A 19634-nucleotide genomic window follows, 5' to 3' on the forward strand; every position below is an offset into this window, starting at 1 on the left:
TGCAAAGATGCAGAGACTTCCTTAGCACTCAGAGATATCCAGAGAAAATTAAAGGAAAACATTTTGCTAGTCTGAGCCCAGGGAGGACAACCAGCCCACGAGGCCAGCCGCGCTCAGCTCTCTCCACTGCAAATATTGGAAGGGATTTGGAACAAAGATAGTCATTAAACAGTGGGCTTTAAAAACCCTCTGCACTTAAACCACAGGTTGGCCTCCTTGTCCTGAAGAGTCTTTTTTTTTTCTTCTTCTTGTTCTTTTTCTTTTTTTTTTTTTTTCTTCCCCCAGTGCAGAGGAAACCTGCAGCCATTTAACCCTCTCTCTTGAATTTATCTTCCCAAACTTCAAAGCAATGCTGATCATCCACACATGCACCTGAAGGGGTTGCATGAGAGCTTTTGATAGCTTTAATTCACAGAATCAGGGAATTTGTTTGGGTTGGAAAAGACCTCTAAGATCATGGAGCCCAACCACCAACCCCACACCACCACAGCTACTAAACCCTGTCCCAAAGTGCCATGGCCACAGATTTCTAGGACACCCCCAGGGATGGTGACTCCACCACCCAATCAGCCTGAGTGTGGAGCTGCAGAGAAGTCTTCTGGTCTAAGATGTTTCCCTGAGCTGGTTTATTTGTAGCCTGGGCTGGAATCTCCATGTCTAATTGACTGGTAACTGTGTGCAGCATCAGCCTGGTTATATTTGGAGTTATCAGTGCTGGGGCTGCTGTGGTGAGCAGAGGATGAATCAAGACCAACTATTAACCAAACACACCCATGGCCGTTAAACCATGTCCCCAAGTGCCATGGCCACAGCTTTCCTAAACACCTCCAGGGATGGTGACCCAACACCTCCCTGGGCAGCCTGTTCCAGTGCCTGACCACTCCTGCAGCAAAGAATTTTTTTCCAATCTGCCCAAACCACATTTCTTGTACTCTCCAAGAGATATCCAGGTCCAGAAAAAGGCAACAAAGCTGGGGAGGGGTTTGGAGCACAAGCCCTATGGGGAGAGGCTGAGGGAGCTGGGGTTGCTTAGCCTGGAGAAGAGGAGGCTCAGAGGAGACTTTTTTGCTGTCTACAACTCCCTGAAGAGAGGTTGTAGCCAGGTGGGGTTTGGTCTCTTCTCCCAGGCAAGCAGCACCAGAACAAGAGGACACAGTCTCAAGCTGTGCCAGGGGAGGTTTAGGCTGGATGTTAGGAAGAAGTTCTTCATAGAAAGAGAGATTTGCCATTGGAATGTGCTGCCCAGGAAGGTGGTGGAGTCACCATCCCTGGAGGTGTTTAGGAAGAGGCTGGATGGGGTGCTTGGAGCCATGGTTGAGTTGATTAGATGGTGTTGGTGATAGATTAGACTTGATGATCTCAAAGGTCTCTTCCAACCTGGTTAATCCTATCCTATCCTATCCTATCCTATCCTATCCTATCCTATCCTATCCTATCCTATCCTATCCTATCCTATCCTATCCTATCCTATCCTATCCTATCCTATCCTATCCCATTCCATTCCACTCCACTCTATTCTACTCTACTCTACTCCACTCCACTCCACTCCACTCCACACCACTCCACTCCACTCCACTCCATTCCGTTCCATTCGATTTGATTCTGGTTCTGGTTCTGGTTCTGGTTCTGGTTCTGTTCTATTTTTTTTCCCAAGTGTGGCCTCTCTAGTACCAAGCAACAACAAGGGTGTCTGAGCTCTCCTCAGCAGGACCCCAAAGACACCCACAGCCACTTTTGGAGCAGGCAGAACCCAGCACACTGGGGCTGCTGGTGGGGTGGTGGTGGTGGAAAGAGCTTCATTGCATCCAAGCCCTCGCTGGTATTTATCATGTGCTGAGAGTATTTGCAAAATGCTCCAACCTTGCATATAATGCCTAATGCTATTAAGTGGAATAGCTGAAGTACTCAAACTAATTATGCCTATTTTGTGAGATTAATTATAATTAATAATTTAACATATTTTATCATGGAAGTCAGTATCCGTTCTGATCTTTAACTTTAGAGAGCACACTGTATACGTACCACATAATTAGGGCTTATGCATCACATAATTAGGGCTAAATACTAGGAAATCAGACTAATTAGACCAAATCAAACTGAATTATTTAAGCTTTTTTTTTAATTTATTTTATATTTGATTCTTTTTTTTTTTTTTTACTTTTAATTTTTTTTTCCTCTCTCTCTCTTTAATTTTAGATGTAGGATAGTTAGTAATTAAACCTCGGTTTCATTTGCTTGCCTCCACCCCCACCCCAAGCCCCCTTGTGATGAAGCATTAGGGAAGGGTTGGTCACAGAAGCACAGGGTGGGGATTGTGCAGTCGGCCGGAGAAGGAGGCAGGAAGTGAGGAATCCGAGGATTTAGGAGGAGCTGAGCCATGAGAACATGGAGTGGAGTGGAATGGAATGGAATGGAATGGAATGGAATGGAATGGAATGGAATGGAATGGAATGGAATGAATGGAATGGAATGGAAAGGAATGGAATAGAATAGAAGGGAGTGGAGTGGAATGGAATGGAATGGAATGGAATGGAAAGGAATGGAATGGAATGGAATGGAATGGAAGGGAATAGAAGGGAGTGGAGAGGAGTGGAGTGGAATGGAATGGAATAGAATAGAATAGAATAGAATAGAATAGAATAGAATAGAATAGAACAGAACAGAACGGAGAGGAGTGGAGTGGAGTGGAGTGGAGTGGAGTGGAGTGGAGTGGAGTGGAGTGGAGTGGAGTGGAGGAGACCTTCAGGTCTCAGGGGAGACCTTCTTGTTCTCTACAACTCCCTGAAGGGAGGTTGCAGCCAGGTGGGGGTTGGTCTCTTCTTCTGGGCAACTAGCAGCAGAACAAGAGGACACAATCTCCAGCTGTGCCAGGGGAGGTTTAGGCTGGAGGTGAGGAAGAAGTTCTTCCCAACAAGAGAGACTGGCCACTGGAATGTGCTGCCCAGGGAGGTGGTGGAGTCCCCATCCCTGGAGGTGTTTAGGAAGAGCCTGGATGGAGTGCTTGGTGCCATGGTTTAGTTGATGAGATGGTGTTGGGTGATAGGTTGGACTCGATGATCTCTGAGGTCTTTTCCAACCTGGTTAATTCTATTCTATTCTATTCTATTCTATTCTATTCTATTCTATTCTATTCTATTCTATTCTATTCTATTCTGTTCTGTTCTGTTCTGTTCTGTTCTGTTCTGTTCTGTTCTGTTCTATCTACACCCCCAAGCCCATGCACAAGGCAGCACCCAGGATCACGCCCCAAGCACTCAGAGCTGCACCCGCACTCCCGAATAATCAACATTTAAAGATTAACACACCTCTGGTGTGAGCAACTGAAAATATTTCTTCTATCAAGGTAAATGTTAAGGGAATCCATAGGAGATCAAAGGGCCATGAAATTGAAAACAAGCAGATGCCAAGGAGCTGGGGTCCCTCCTCACGAGTGGCATCGGCTGCTGCCGCCTGAGCCGGCGCTCAGCCGAGTCAATAAAAGGAATCCCACGGACTTCAAGGGGCTTAGAGGGAGCCCACGGTTCTGCCGTGGTTTGGTTTGAAAAATCAGTGTTCCTCATGTTTAAAGTGCTTAGGATGAGATTTGCACACTTTGGTTTTATTCTTTTTTTTCCTTTTTTTTTTTTTTCCCTTTTCCCCAACACTGCCTCCTGAATCAAAAGAAGTTGGGCTTGGGCTGGTTTCTTCTTTACGGTTGAAGCATAAAAACAGAAGCCAGGAACGTGGATGGGCAGCAGAGCTGAAGGAGCAAGTACCTCCCACATTGTTGTCCTGGTGTGAGCCAGAGCAGACCCAGTTCTGGTCAGGGCTGGGACTTCCCAGCTCCATCTCTGCTCAGTGAGGCACTTGATGAAGTTCAGGGCAGGGTAGCACAGCCAGGGGCTGCTTCTAGCAGGCAGAACTTGATGGGGAGAGGTCCTGCCAAGGGCTGCCTGCAGAAAGGCTCTGCCTGAGACTTGCTCCTCTGCACACCAAGGGCAGTGCCACAGCTTGTGCCATACCTTGGGGGGCAGCAAGGCAGAGGTGGCAGCTGTGGGGAGGAGAGGCCAGGACAGGTGACCCTCAGGTGCCCAACAAGGGATTGGAGCTCATGGAGGGCATCTGCAGGAGCAAGCTGAGGGCTGCCCAGGGCCAAGCCTCTTCTCCCCTGGCTGGCGTCCCAGCAGGACTCTGTCCCTTCTGCCTTCCATCCCCATCCCTCTGTTCCTGAATCCACTTCCAAAATCCAGCTCCTGAATCTGGTTTCCATCTGCTGCTGAGTCCAGGCTGGGACTTGCCAGTGCCTGCCCCCAGCACCAGTGATGCCAATGGTGCCATCATTGCCATCAGGGGCTGGGTTCCCTCTTGGTTTGTGTCTCTCTTCCATGGCATTGTTCTTCTTTCCATCCCTGCTGGCTGACTTTCTTTCCCACTCCATTCCTCAGAGAGCCTCTGGCACCCTTCTAGTGGTCAGGAAAGCTCAATGCTGCTTTCTATGGAAATACACTCACCCCACAGAAATCTCCACACAGTTTTTAACTCACCTGACAGAAAAAAATATCCCACAATTAACAAATCATGAAGAACTCTGAAATGCTGATGCAACTTCTAGTTCTTAGCTGGATAGACTCCTACCCCCCAGCTCAGAAATTAGAATCAGTATTTGGGGATGTGGAGCATTTTGCAGTGATTCTCTCAGTGCAGCCACAAAGAACAATTCTACACCCACTCAGGAAAGTTCCAGAGGAACTGAGGCTCAAATTATCTCAGTTTTTCACTGTTCCAAAATAAGTGCTTTGGGTGGCATCCAAACCAAACCACCCCATCACCTCTCCAAATCACCACGCTGCCTATTCCACCACTCCCTCACCTGCCCAAACCACCCCAGCACCTTACCCCATCACCCATCTTACCACTGCATCAGCCTCCCCACCACCCTCCTCACCACTCCATCAGCTGCCCCACCATCCCATCACCTGCCCAAAACACCCCACTGCCTGCCCCACTACTCTATTACCTGCCCCACCACTCCATTGCCTGTCCAGACCATCTCACCACTTACACCATCACCCATCTTTCATAGAACCATAGAATCATCGACTCATAGAATCCAAAAGGATAGAAAAGACCTCAGAGATCATGAAGTCCAACCTATCATTCAACACCGCATGACTAACTAAACCATGGCTTCAAGTGCCACATCCAATCCCCTCTTGAACACCTCCAGAGAAGTTCTTCCCAGCAAGAGAGATTGGCCATTGGAATGTGCTGAACAGGGAGGTGGTGGAGTCACCATCACTGGAGGTGTTTAGGAAGAGACTGGATGAGGCACTTGGTGCCATGGTTTAGTTGATGAGATGGTGTTGGGTAATAGGTTGGACTGGATGATCTCTGAGGTCTTTTCCAACCTGGTTAATTCTATTCTATTCTATTCTATTCTATTCTATTCTATTCTATTCTATTCTATTCTATTCTATTCTATTCTATTCTATTCTATTCTATTCTAACCTATTTTATATATATATAAAAATCTGGATTGCAGTTCCCCTCAGAAAGCAGGTATTCAGGTACAATAAATATAAAAATGAACTACTATCATTAATAGTAGTATTAACAACAACAACAACAATAATAATAATGATAATTAGCAAAATATAGACCTAGGGGTTCATGGGTATATAGATATAGATATGTATTTTTATGTCTATATCTATATCTATATCTATCTACCTATCTACCTATCTATCTATCTATCTATCTATCTATCTAATCTGAATTGCAGATCCACTCAGAAAGCAAGTATTCAGGTATAATAAATATAAAAATGAACTAGTAGTAGTAGTAATAGTAGTAGTATTAACAACAACAACAAGCTGCACCAGGGGAGGTTTAGGCTGGATGTTAGGAAGAGATTCTTCATAGAGTGATTGGCCATTGGAATGTGCTGCCCAGGGAGGTGGTGGAGTCACCATCCCTGGAGGTGATTATTATAATTAGCAAAATATAGACCTAGAGGTTTCATAGTTTCATAGTTTCACTCAGGGTTGGAAGGGACCACAAGGATCATCTAGTTCCAACCCCCCTGCCATGGGCAGGGACACCCCACACTAGATCAGGCTGGACAGAGCCTCAGCCAGCCTGCTCTTAAACACCCCCAGGGACGGGGCCCCAACCACCTCCCTGGACAACCCATTCCAGGACTTCACCACTCTCATGGGGAAGAACTTCCTCCTCACATCTAGCCTGAATCTCCCCACCTCCAGCTTCATTCCATTCCCCCTAGTCCTATCACTCCCTGAGATCCTGAGAAGTCCTTCCCCAGCCTTCCTGTAGCCCCCTTCAGATACTGGAAGGCCACAATTAGGTCCCCTCGGAGCCTTCTCTTCTGCAGACTGAACAGCCCCAACTCCTTCAGTCTGTCCTCATAGGAGAGGTGCTCCAGCCCTCTGCTCATCCTTGTGGCCCTTCTCTGGACACGTTCCAGCACCTCCACATCCCTCTTGTAATAGGCGCTCCAGAACTGGACACAGTACTCCATGTGGGGTCTCACCAGGGATTTATGGAGATATATGTATATATATATATATATAAAAAATATCTGGATTGCACGTCCCCTCATGTATAATAAATATAAAACTGTACTAGTAGTAGTAGTAGTAGTAGTGGTAGTATTAACAACAACAACAATAGTAATAATTATAATTAGCAAAATATAGACCTAGGGGTTTTTATATATATATATATATATATATATATATATATATAATATCTGGATTGCAGTTCCCCTCAGAAAGCAGGTATTCAGGTATAATAAATAATAACATAATCATACTACTAAAGATAATGACAACAAAAGGAAACAAAATACCCTTCAGCTAAAAACAGCCACCCAGCGAGGGATCCTTTCGGGGGAACTCCCCCTCGAAATTATCTCAGTCTTCCACTGTTCCTAAATAAGCTCATCAGGTGGCCTGGAAATGCAAGGTGGCCAACCATTTTATCAGCTCACACATTGGAGCCATTAGAAATACAATTAGAAAAAATTAAATTAAGGACACTTCAAGGGGGGCTGCGAGTCGAGCGCCGCCGGCCTTATCGTGGTGCCAGTCTCTCTCTCTCTCTCTCTTCTTTTTTTTGCCTTCCCCCAGCAAATTATCAAAGGGCTGTCGAAATGGGCCAGGTTTTGGCTGCTGACTGATAGCTGAAGCCCAGATAATTAAGTTGTTAACCATGCACTTCAGTGGTCAACACGGTTATGTATCTTTATCTTCTCCCTGCCCCTCCTCCTTGTTTCCACGGATCTCAGGGGAAGCAGATGAATGGCACTTGACACTACCCACCTACACGGCAGATGATTAGAGCCAGGCCTGTTCCACAGGTACACTCAATTATGGGCTCTGCTTGGATTCAAGCCTTTCCCCAGGCTGGAAGCTCTTGGGAAGTGTTTCTTTGCTGCACTTTTGTTGCTGAGGGAAACGGCAGCAAAGCCTCCTGAAAACTTCCAACACTTCGATCACCCCAAAGCCCTGCAGGAAAAGTGGCTGGGGAGAGATTGACTTCATTAGGGATCAGATTGACTTCAATAGGGAAGAGATTGACTTCAATAGGGAAGAGATTGTCTTCATTAAGGAAGAGAAGAAGAAATCCTCTCTCCCCGTAGAATTGTTTGGGTTGAACTCTAAGAAACTACTCCAACCACCAACCCAACCCCACCATGGCCATTAAACCATGTCCCAAAGTGCCATGGCCACATGTCTCTTGTTTCTCTTGGAAGAGACGTCTAAGGTCATTGACTCCAACCATCAACAGTCCAAAACACCTCACTGAATGCAATGCCATGACAAAATGCTTTCATAAAATCATAGAATTGTTTGGGTTGGTAAAAGCCCTCTAAAGTCACTGAGTCCAAGCATCAACAGTCCAAAACACCTCACTGAATGCAATGCCATAACACAATCCTATCATAGAATTGTTTGGGTTGTTATAAGCCCTCTAAAGCCACTGAGTCCAAGCATCAACAGTCCAAAACACCTCACTGAATGCAATGCCATAACACGATCCTATCATAGAATTGTTTGGGTTGTTATAAGCCCTCTAAGGTCATTAAGTCCAACCATCCACCCAACACCACCATGGCCATTAAACCATGCCCCAAAGTGCCATGGCCACATGTCTCTTGTTTCTCTTGGAAGAGACCTCTAAGGTCATTGACTCCAACCATCAACAGTCCAAAACACCTCACTGAATACAATGCCATGACACAATCCTATCATAGAATCATAGAATTGTTTGGGTTGGTACAAGCCCTCTAAGGCCACTGAGTCCAACCATCTGCCCAACACCACCATGGCCATTAAACCACATCCCAAAGTGCCATGGCCACAGGTTTCTTGTTTCTCTTGGAAGAGACCTCTAAGATCATTGAGTCCAAGCATCAACAGTCCAAAACACCTCACTGAATGCAATGCCATAACACAATCCTATCATAGAATTGTTTGGGTTGTTATAAGCCCTCTAAGGTCATTGAGTCCAACCATCCACCCAACCCCACCATGGCCATTAAACCACGTCCCAAAGTGCCATGGCCACAGGTTTCTTGAACACCTGCAAGGATGGTGACTCCACCACCACCTTGGGCAGCCTGCTCCAATTCTTGACCACTCTTGCAGCAAAGGAATATTTCCTCATCTCCAACCTAAACCTCCCCTGGTGTAATTTCAGGCCAAGCTCCCTTCACCCTTTTTCAAACACCGACGTTCACCAGGTTGGTTGCTGCTTTTCCCCCCACTGTAAACACGTGGAGATTTTACGGAGAGACTTAACCAAGCAGCTTGTGCTACCTGTGGCCATTAGAGTGATTATTAGGGAGGCAAGAGCCAGCTTAATGACACAAAATAGACCTTTTTATAAAGTAGTTGCAGTCATTTCTTTTCCCATTTAACCTGCCTCTGCGCTGAGCATCGGCACGGCCGCAGCGCGACGGCCAAGTGCCTAATGGAGTTCCACTTCATCGCTCCAAAATGATTACAAACTAAATATCCTTGGTTTAAAAGAAGAATACCTGGGGTTTTTTCCTCATTTGCACAGGAAAGACTAACACACACAATGCTGCTGGCTTCACAATGTGTCATCAATATTTTTTGACATCCTAACTCAGCTGCTAAGATTTTTATTGTTTGTTGGGTTTGGGGTTTTTTCTGCTTCCTCCCACCGTGGATAATTTGGGGGGAGGGGGGGAAAGGGAGGGAAAGATAAAATAACAATTCCACCCCCCTCTCCATTTTTATTCAGTAATTCAATAAGGTCTAGTGGCCTCCTTTTAAACTTCTGAGCACAGGAAATCTTTCAAAAGGCAAAGGAAGCTCCTCAGCTTGAGGGAGGGCGGTGGAAAAATGACTTTTTCCCTAGAGAGCTTTCCAGGAGAGCAAAAACACACACGTCCATATAGGCTAGGCAAGCAGGATTAAAGAAAATCCTCTCCACACTGCATTTCACTGCTTCTCCTGCTACGTGATCAGACTGAGCCACCCTTCCTAACAAATATCTAATTATTAGCACACAAATGTAGCACCCAGCTACACCTTAAGGACCAGTCCTCTCTTCATTTCCTTTACTTGCTTTGAAAGTTGGGGTTTTTTTGCCTGCCAGTGTTCTTTTGTAGAGCTGAATTTTATTTGTTCCTCAAAATGTTCTCTTTCACCTGCCTTAGACCTTCCCTTCCCTTCCCTTCCCTTCCCTTCCCTTCCCTTCCCTTCCCTTCCCTTCCCTTCCCTTCCCTTCCCTTCCCTTCCCTTCCCTTCCCTTCCCTTCCCTTCCCTTCCCTTCCCTTCCCTTCCCTTCCCTTCCCTTCCCTTCCCTTCCCTTCCCTTCCCTTCCCTTCCCTTCCCTTCCCTTCCCCTTCCTCCCCTCCTCTCCTCTCCTCTCCTCTCCTCTCCTCTCCTCTCCTCTCCTCTCCTCTCCTCTCCTCTCCTCTCCTCTCCTCTCCTCTCCTCTCCTCTCCTCTCCTCTCCTCTCCTCTCCTCTCCTCTCCTCTCCTCTCCTCTCCTCTCCTCTCCTCTCCTCTCCTCTCCTCTCCTCTCCTCTCCTCTCCTCTCCTCTCCTCTCCTCTCCTCTCCTCTCCTCTCCTCTCCTCTCCTCTCCTCTCCTCTCCTCTCCTCTCCTCTCCTCTCCTCTCCTCTCCTCTCCTCTCCTCTCCTCTCCTCTCCTCTCCTCTCCTCTCCCTTTTATTTTTCTTTTTTTTTTTTTCCCCTTTTCTCTTCTTTTCTTTTTTTCTTCTCTTCTTTTCTTTCAGCTACTCAGCTGACTTAGAATCATAGAATCATGGAATTGTCAGGGTTGGAAGGGACCTCAAGGATCAGACAGTTCCAACCCCCCTGCCATGCCCAGGGACACCTCACACTACAGCAGGTTGCTCACAGCCACATCCAGCCTGGCTGCAAACACCCCCAGGCATGAGGCTTCCACCACCTCCCTGGGCATCCTGTTCCAGTGTCTCACCACCTTCATTGCAAAACATTCCTTGATTACATCATTACATCAATCTTCCCTTTATGCAAGCAAAGACCTGAAGCTCATGGGAGCCACTACTTTCCCCAGGAGAAACAAAGACCTTCAGTCTGTGAACTTTGTTGTGTGCTAAACTTGTTAGAGGTTTTCCACAGAAATAACTGTGGACAAAGGTATCCAGAAGCAATGAATTCATGCTGAAGAATGCAGAGGGGATGACTGACCTCAGAGCTTCATTTCAGTTTCTGAAGGGGACCTACAGGAAGGCTGGAGAAGGACTGTTTAGAAGGACCTGTGGTGATAGGATGAGGGGAAACTGAAACTGGAGCAGAGTACATTCAGGTTGGACATCAGGAGGAAGTTCTTCACAACGAGAATGGTGAAATACTGGAATAGGTTGCCCAGGGATATGGTTGAGGGCCCATCCCTGGAGACATTCAAGGTCAAACTTGATGGGGTCCTGAGCAACCTGCTTTAGTTGGAGGGATTTGTGCTCACTGCAAGGGGGTTGGACAAGATGACGACCTTCAAGGGTGCCTTCCAACCCAATTTCCTGCTGTTTTTTACTTGTTGAGTCTTTCTTCTTCCACCCATTGTGCCTATGAGTGTAAGGAGATACCATGGACAGTACCTACCAACAACTATGGACACCAAGGACAGCACCTACGAACAACCATGGACACCATGGGCAGCACCCACAGCCAGTACATGGTAAGTCACCGGAAAGTGTTCTGCTGGTGGCTTTGCCTTCTAACCATTAGCACTAATATTTTGTAAGCCTCTAGAAGACTCTGGCCTCATTCTTTTGCCCCCCACCCTCGCTGGACATTGAGAAGATCGTATCTCAGGCTGTTCTTCTCCAGGCCTGACAGCCCCAGATCTCTCAGCCTGTCCTCATGTTTTGATCAGGGGACTAGAACATCTCTCTTAGGAATAAAGACTGGGGGATATGGGGCTTTTTATCCTGGAGAATATAAGAGTGAGAGATGATCTTATCAATACTTACTTGGTGGGTGTCAGGAGGATGGGGCTGGACTCTTGTCAATGGTGTCCAGTGACAGGACAAGGGGGCAAGAAGCACAGACTGGAAACCAGGAGGTTCCATCTGAGGATGAGGGAAAGTACTTTGGTGTGAGGGTGCTGGAGGCCTGGAGCAGGCTGCCCAGAGAGGTTGTGGAGTCTCCTTCTCTGGAGAGCTTCCAAAGCTACCTGGAAATTGTGCTGCTGGGCAAGCTGCTGTGGGTGCCCCTGCTTTAGCAGGGGGGTTGGACTGGATGATCTCCAGAGGTCCCTTCCAACCCTCACCGTACTAGAATTCTGGGAATGTTTTATCAGCAGTCACAGTTTATATAAAACTGCTCCCAGAAACCACTGCTCCCAGAAACCACCAATGTTTATCAAGCAAGCCTTGTCCTGAGGAAAAACCTCTTTAAATGTTTAGTTCAGGGGGATTGGACAAGATGACCTTTGAGCATCTGTGGCATCATGTGGAGCCAGACCACTGACATAGGTAAATATTGAGGTTTTAACTCCACAAGCAGCATGCATTTTAAGTACAACTTGCACAACAAAAAGTTGCTTCATCAAGCTGAACTCTTAAAGTGATGAGTGAAAGGACAGTGCAGGGGACTTTCTGAGGATTTGTTCCTTTGCTTCCTGGGCTGTGTGAAATGATTCAGGAAAACAGGGGACCTTTCAGGGTCCCTTGCAACCTCATGTGATTTGTGAATCTGTAGCATCATAGAATCATAGCATTAACCAGATTGGAAAAGACCTCAGAGATCATCAAGTCCAACCTGTCACCCAACACCTCATGACTACTAAACCATGGCACCAAGTGCCACATCCAATCCCCTCTTGAACACCTCCAGGGATGGTGACTTCACCACCTCCCTGAACAGCACATTCCAATGGCTTCCGGGAAGAACTTCATCCTCACCCTCAGCCCAAACCTCCCCTGGCACATCTTGAGACTGTGTCCTCTTGTTCTGGTGCTGATTGCCTGGGAGAAGAGACCAACCCCACCTGGCTACAACCTCCCTTCAGGGAGTTGGAGAAAGCAAGGTCTCCCCTGAACTTCCTCTTCTCCAGGCTAAGCAACCCCAGCTCCCTCAGCCTCTCCTCACAGGGCTGTGCTCGAGAGCTCTCCCCGGCCTCGTTGCCCTTCTCTGGCTATGTTCAAGAGTCTCAATGTCCTTCTTAAATTGAGGGGCCCAGAACTGGCCACAGGACTCAAGGTGTGGCCTAACCAGTGCTGAGTACTTCCTTGCTCCTCCTGGCTACACTGTTCCTGATGCAGACCAGGATGCCATTGGCCTTCTTGGTCACCTGGGCACACTGCTGGCTCATATTCAGCCTACTGTCAACCAGTATCCCCAGGTCCCTTTCTGCCTGACTGCTTTCCAGCCACTCATGTGGAGCCAGACCACTGACATGGGTCAAGATTTGGTTTTTGACTCCACAAGCAGCATGCATTTTACATACAACTTGCACCACAAAAAGCTGCTTCCTCAAGCTGAACTAGACTGGACAATGCAGGGGAGTTTCTGAGGATCTGTTCTTTTTTCTTCTTGAGAAGAATGCCTCTGATGTGAAATCTGGAAGAAGAGCCCTCTCTTTTTTGTTCTTTATTCTTTTTTTTTCCCTTCCTGTGTGCTGTGTGAAATGATTCAGGCTTTTATGGGTCTTAAGATGCTGCACTTACAGCAGGATAATAATGTTATCCTGAGGTATTCCAAACATTAACTGAGAAGAGCTAAAAATAAGAAAAACCAACCGGGGAGACCCATCAGCCTGATCACCTGGTGCCTGATTGGATCATCCCCAAAAGAAAACAAGCAGCAGAAGCAGAAAGTGGGGAAACCCCTGCCTGGCTCTGCGGCGGCGGCAGTTAATTTCCTAACACCACCGCTAATGAAGAGAATTATGGCTGCGCAAGAGCAATCGTGTGGTCTCTGCTCTATCACTACAGAGGGCAGCAACAGACAACAGAGCTCTTTAGCATGACAGAGGGAATGCTTAACATTCCCAGTAAACAAGGCAGCTGGGAGAGGCTGGCCCCGCTGCCAGCATCCCCTGGATCTTGGCTGGAGCGCAGTCAAAGGGTTTTATTACTCCTTAGGATGTCAACAGGCAGGTGGGTTTGGAGAGGCTTAGGGAAGCCTGGACTGCGGAACAAGGTGGTTTAGGCATCATAATAATTATTTTCTACCTTCTGTCAGTTTATCAAACCCAGACATTAGAACCAAGCACTAAGCCTGAGTCATAATAAAAGAGCTGCACGGTACAGTGGTGAGGTAAATGCCTTCTGTGTTTTCTTTGCCACTTCACATTCAAAACCAGTTGTTGTTTTGTTTTCTGCACAAACCAGCTGCTTTGTTTGCTGCTCAAACCAGCTGTTTTGCTTCCTTTTCAGAGCAGCTGGTTTGTTTCCTGTTCAAACCAGTTGCTTGGTTTTCTGCTGAAACAAGTTGCTTGGTTTTCTGTTCAAGCCAGTTGCTTTGCTTTCTGTCACGTCTCTTGGTAGGTGAAGGAGCAAAAAGCCAAGCAGCTGGGATGTGCATCTCCCACAGCCTGTATATTGTGTGTGGTGAAGGGGTTTAACATTAAGACATAAAAGTTTGACTCAAAGGACAGTTTCTAGGTTGAAGATTTTGAAAAGAGTTTATAGAATCCTAGGACAATTTGGAAAGTAACTCAAAGATCATAGAATCATAGAATTAACCAGTTTGGAAAAGACCTCAGAGATCATCAAGTCCAACCTGTCACCCAACACCTCCTGATGAACTAAACCATGGCTCCAAGTGCCACATCCAAGCCTTTTTTGAACACCTCCCCTGGGCAGCACATTCCCATGGCCAATCTTTCTTGCTGGGAAGAACTTTCTCCTCACCTCCAGCCTAAAACTCCCCTGGCACAGCTTGAGACTGTGTCCTCTTGTTCTGGTGCTGGTTGCCTGGGAGAAGAGACCAACCCCCACCTGGCTACAACCTCAGGGAGTTGTAGAGAGCAAGGTCTCCCCTGAGCCTCCTCTTCTCCAGGCTAAGCAACCCCAGCTCCCTTAGACTCTCCTCGTAGGGCTTGTGCTTGAGATCTCTCCCCAGCCTCATTGGTCTTCTCTGGACACGTTCAAGAGTCTCAATGACCTTCTTAAACTGTGGGCCCCAGAACTGGACACAGTACTTAAGGTGTGGCCTAACCAGTGTTGAGTACAGGGGCACAATGACTTCCTTGCTCCTGCTGGCCACACCATTCCCCACACCATTCCTGATGCAGGCCAGGATGCCACTGATCACTTAGCTCCAACCCCTCTGCCATGGGCAGTGACATCTTCCACTAGACCTGGCTGCTCACAGCCCCATCCAACCTGGCCTTGATGACCTCCAGGGAGGTAGCATCTCCAACCTTCTTGGGCAACCTGTTCCAGCATCTCACCACCCTCACTGTAACCCTCACCACCCTCACTATGGTTTTGTTTGGGTGGTCAAAAGGTGGGGGGGTGGGGAGGGTGGGGACAAGTTGCCTGGCACAACTCTTCGCAGCGGTCACATCCCTCCCCCAGCTCCAGCAGCAGTCGTGAAGGAGGGCAGCAAAGGTCTTGAGATCAAACAGGAAAGGAATGAGTGACAAGAGGGAAGGAGTTCAAAGGAAGGAAGGGAATAATTAGTTTCAGGAGAAAAAAAAAAAAAAAAGAGAGACTTAAAAAAAAAAAAAGCCTGAAGAATTCATGATGTCATAAAAAAAAGAGAGAGAGAGAGAGAAAGGAAGAAAAAAAGGGGAAAAGTAAAAAGAAGAAAAAAAAAAAGAGAGAAAGAAAAAAAAAAAGCCCAAAGCAGAGCTCCTTAAATTGGATTAGAAAATAAAAATGACACGAGGACTGTAAATATTCACAGATCACATCATTGACGTGTAATGTGCCGTTAAATGATGTCAAATTAAAGGGGAAATTACATCTGTAAGAACTGGGGAGAATAAAGGGAAGACATTTTCAAGATGCAGAGCCCTCCAAGTGCAACCCTCCCCACACACACCCCCCACCCTCCCCCCACCCCCCCTCTAATCCCCCCCTGTCGTATATCAGGGCTGATCGTGGCATGGATGAGGAACTATCAGAGGAGAATAAAATAAAAGATGGGAAAGAAAACACAGGCTAAAAACATCTCAATTTCAACAGGGCGGCGGAAGGTTGTTAAGTTCCCAGCCGGCTCTGCTTCTCCCCAGCGTGGCTTTGTCAAGGCTGCTCCCAGCCAAGGTGTTGTGCGAAGCCAGGAGCTTCCCTTGCTTCATAGAATCCTAGCATGCTGCAGGTTTGAAGGGATCTCGTCCAGTCCAATCGCCCTGCTGAAGCAGAGGCACCCACAGCAGCTTGCCCAGCATCACAATGGTCAGCTGGGGTAGGAATCTCTCCAGAAAATGAGACTCCACAACCTCTCTGGGCAGCCTGCTCCAGGCCTCCAGCACCCTCACACTAAACAAGGTTCTCCCCATCCTCCATTAGAATTGCAGTGTACCCAGGCAGCCAGGAGGGCCAATGGCATCCTGGCCTGCATCAGGAACAGTGTGGCCAGCAGGAGCAGGGAGGTCATTCTGCCCCTGTACACTGCACTGGTTAGGCCACACCTCGAGTACTGTGTCCAGTTCTGGGCCCCTCAGTTTAGGAAGGAGGTTGACTTGCTGGAACAAGTCCAGAGAAGGGCAACGAAGTTGGTGAGGGGTTTGGAACACAGCCCTGTGAGGAGAGGCTGAGGGAGCTGGGGCTGCTTAGCCTGGAGAAGAGGACACTCAGGGGTGACCTTATCACTCTCTACAACTACCTGAAGGGAGGTTGTAGACAGGTGGATGATGGTCTCTTCTCCCAGGCAGCCAGTACCAGAACAAGAGGACATAGTCTCAGGCTGTGCCAGGGGAGGTTCAGGTTGGATGTTAGGAAGAATTTCTATACAGAGAGAGTGATTTCCCATTGGAATGAGCTGCCTGGGGAGGTGGTGGAGTCACCATCACTGGAGGTGTTCAGGAGGAGACTTGACAGGGTGCTTGGTGCCATGGGTTAGTTGTTTAGGTGGGTTGGATTGGTTAATGGGTTGGATGTGATGATCTTGAAGGTCTCTTCCAACCTGGTTTGGTTTATTCTAAATAAAGTTTATTCTCCTGGCTTCAGGTTTGTGCCCATTATTACTGTCTACAACTACCTGAAGGGAGGTTGTAGCCAGGAGGGGGTTGGTCTCTTCTCTCAAGCAAGCAGCACCAGAAGAAGAGGACACAGTCTCAAGCTGTACCAGGGAAAGTTTAGGCTGGAGGTGAGGAGAAAGTTCTTCACTGAGAGAGTCATTCGCCATTGGAATGTGCTGCCCAGGGAGGTGGTGGAGTCACCATCCCTGGAGGTGTTCAAGAGGGGATTGGACATGGCACTTGGGGCCATAGTTTAGTCATAAGGTCTGTGGTGACAGGTTGGACTTGATCTTTGAGGTGTCTTCCAACTTTGGTGATTCTGTCGTTCTGTGATTGCCCCTTGTCCTGTTGCTGGCCAGCTCTGACAAGACTCTGCCCCCATCCTCCTGCCCCCCACAGGTCCTTTAGCTCTTGCTGAGCATTGAAAAGATCCCCTGTCAGGCTGCTCTTCTGCAGGCTCAACAGCCTCAGGTGTCTCAGCCTTCCCACCCTCACCCTGCTGGGGTTCTGGGATACATGCCTCATGTACGCCACCCACAGATGCTCACAGACTCTCGACCAGAGGGAGATACAATCTCACCAACAACAGGCAGCAACGTTGCAGCAATTAGCTTACCTATATTTTGCCCTTTCAAGTGAGCCTGAAAAGAAAATCCTCCTAGCTTCTCCCCCTTCCCTCCACGTGCTATCTGAATCTTCTGCTCCAAAGATGGCATTTCAAACTCCCCCAAACACCTGCATAATAAAGGGTAGAAGATACTCTGCAGATAGATGTATGTACATATCTTTTCCTTCCCTCCTGGTCCTTTGCATCTCAAGACTCTGAGGTGTTAAAAACACATTGCACGTAACCAAGAGACTGGAGATTATCAGCATTATCTCAGCAGCTCTGCCTGGAGATAAGATGGGCTGATGCGCTTGCTGGGGTGATAACAGACACCAACTCCCCTCCTCAGCAGCACTGCCGAGCTGAGGATGGCCTTCCTGAGTCATCTGGACCTTTTCTGCAGGAGATTATTGTCCCCCTCTAATGCAAACCACCCCCGAGGTGAGGCAGCGCACATTCACCTCCCTGATCACTGAATCGTTGAGGTTGGAAAGGAATTCCAAGATCATCAAGTTCAAACCTTGACTTTATACCACCATGGCCAGTAAACCACGTCCCCAAGTGCCATGGCCACATGTTTCACGAACACCTCCAGGGATGGAGACTCCACCACCTCCCTGGGCAGCCTGTTCCAATGCCTGACCACTCTTGCAAGAGAGAAATTGTTCCTAATATCCAACCTGAACTTCCCCTGGTGCAGCTTGTGACCATTTCCTCTTGTCTCGTCATTAGTTTGGAGAAGAGGACACCACCAGACTCACTCTAACCTCCTTTCAGGTAGCTGTAGAGAGTGATAAAATTCTCCTCTCAGCCTCCTCCTTTTCAGGCTGAAGAATCCCAGTTCCCTCAGCTTCTTTTCATAAGGCACGCTATCCAAACCCCTCACAGTATGATCATAGAATCATGAAAGTGTTGAAGCTGGTAGAGACCTTTCCAGGTAGGTAAGACCATTTTCAGTAGGTAAGACCATTTTGGATAGGTAAAGTGTGTTTTAGGCAGGTTAGACCATTTCTGGGTAGCTCAAAGCCATTTGGGGCAGGTCAGACCATTCCGGGTAGGTAAAGCCAGTTTTGGGTAGATAAAAACCATTTAGGGTGGGTAAAGCCTACTTTGGGTAGATAAAAACCATCTGGGGCAGGTAAAGCCTACTTTGGGTAGGAAAGCAAAGCCCAGGACACCTGAGGACATCCCAGGAACTCCAACCCTGCCTGCACACACCCTGGGGTGCTGGCTGTGCCTTTGTGCTGATGCCTGGGGTAGAGAGAAGGGACATTTTCAAGTTGTAATTTGTATAACTCCAGCCTAAAGCTGTGAGTAATTTCCAAAGTGGAGTTGCCTGAGCCCTGGGAGCAAACAAAAGTATTCTGAGGTCTTCATTTGTGCAATGGCATTTCCACTCTGACTGGAGAGATCTGTTGATTGCTCTGACATTGTCTCTAGAACAATTACAGAAATGAGATGATCATTGTCCTTTAGCTCAAAAGGATGTGGTATTCAGAGTCCACTCCTCTGGTTTTTCACTGACTTTGAACATAAGCACAAGCCCCAGAAGGGTTCCTCAAAACAAAGGGATTCATCAGGGAGAAATTTGCACCTGGAAATCTCTCTGACATAGAAGGAGGTCTGGAAGGGCTGAATATTCCTAGACTCATGGAATGGTAGGAGTTGTAAGGGACCTCTGGAGATCATCCACTCCAACCCCCCTGCTTAAGCAGCATCACCTAGGGTAGGTCACACAGGAACACATCCAAATGTGTCTTGAAAGACTTCAGAGAAGGAGACTACACAACCTCTCTGGGCAGCCTGTTCCAGAGCTGAAGCAACTTCACAGTAAAGAAGTTTCTCCTCATCTTCGAATGGAACCTCTTGGGTTCCTGTTTGTGCACATTGCCCCTTGTCCTGTCACAGGACACCACTGGAAAGAGCCTGGCCCCTTCTTCTTGACACCCACCCTTCAGATATTTGTAAACATCAAACAGATCTCCTCTTAGTCATCTCTTCTCAAGGCTGAACAGCCCCAGGTCTCTCAGCCTTTCCTCATCAGACAGGTGTTCCAGGGTGCTTGGTGCCATGGTTTAGTTTATTAGGTGGGTTGGATTGGTTGATGTGTTGGACACGATGATCTTGAAGGTCTCTTCCAACCTGGTTTATTCTATGTATCATCCTTTTTGCCTCCATTGGACATTCTTTAGTGTATCCCTGTCCCTCTTGGACTGAAGAGCCCAGAACTGGACACAATGTTCCAGACTTGGCCTCACCAGGGAGAAGAGCCTCCTTTGACCTGCTGGCCACACTCTTCTTTTTCATCCCAGGAGACCATTTGCCTTCTTTCCCAGGAAAGCACATTGCTGGCTAATGGACAACTTATTGTCCA

The sequence above is a fragment of the Melanerpes formicivorus genome, unplaced genomic scaffold, assembly GCF_026170545.1.
Source record: "Melanerpes formicivorus ecotype bairdi unplaced genomic scaffold, bMelFor1.0.p_v2 SCAF_106, whole genome shotgun sequence".
NCBI lineage: Eukaryota > Metazoa > Chordata > Aves > Piciformes > Picidae > Melanerpes > Melanerpes formicivorus.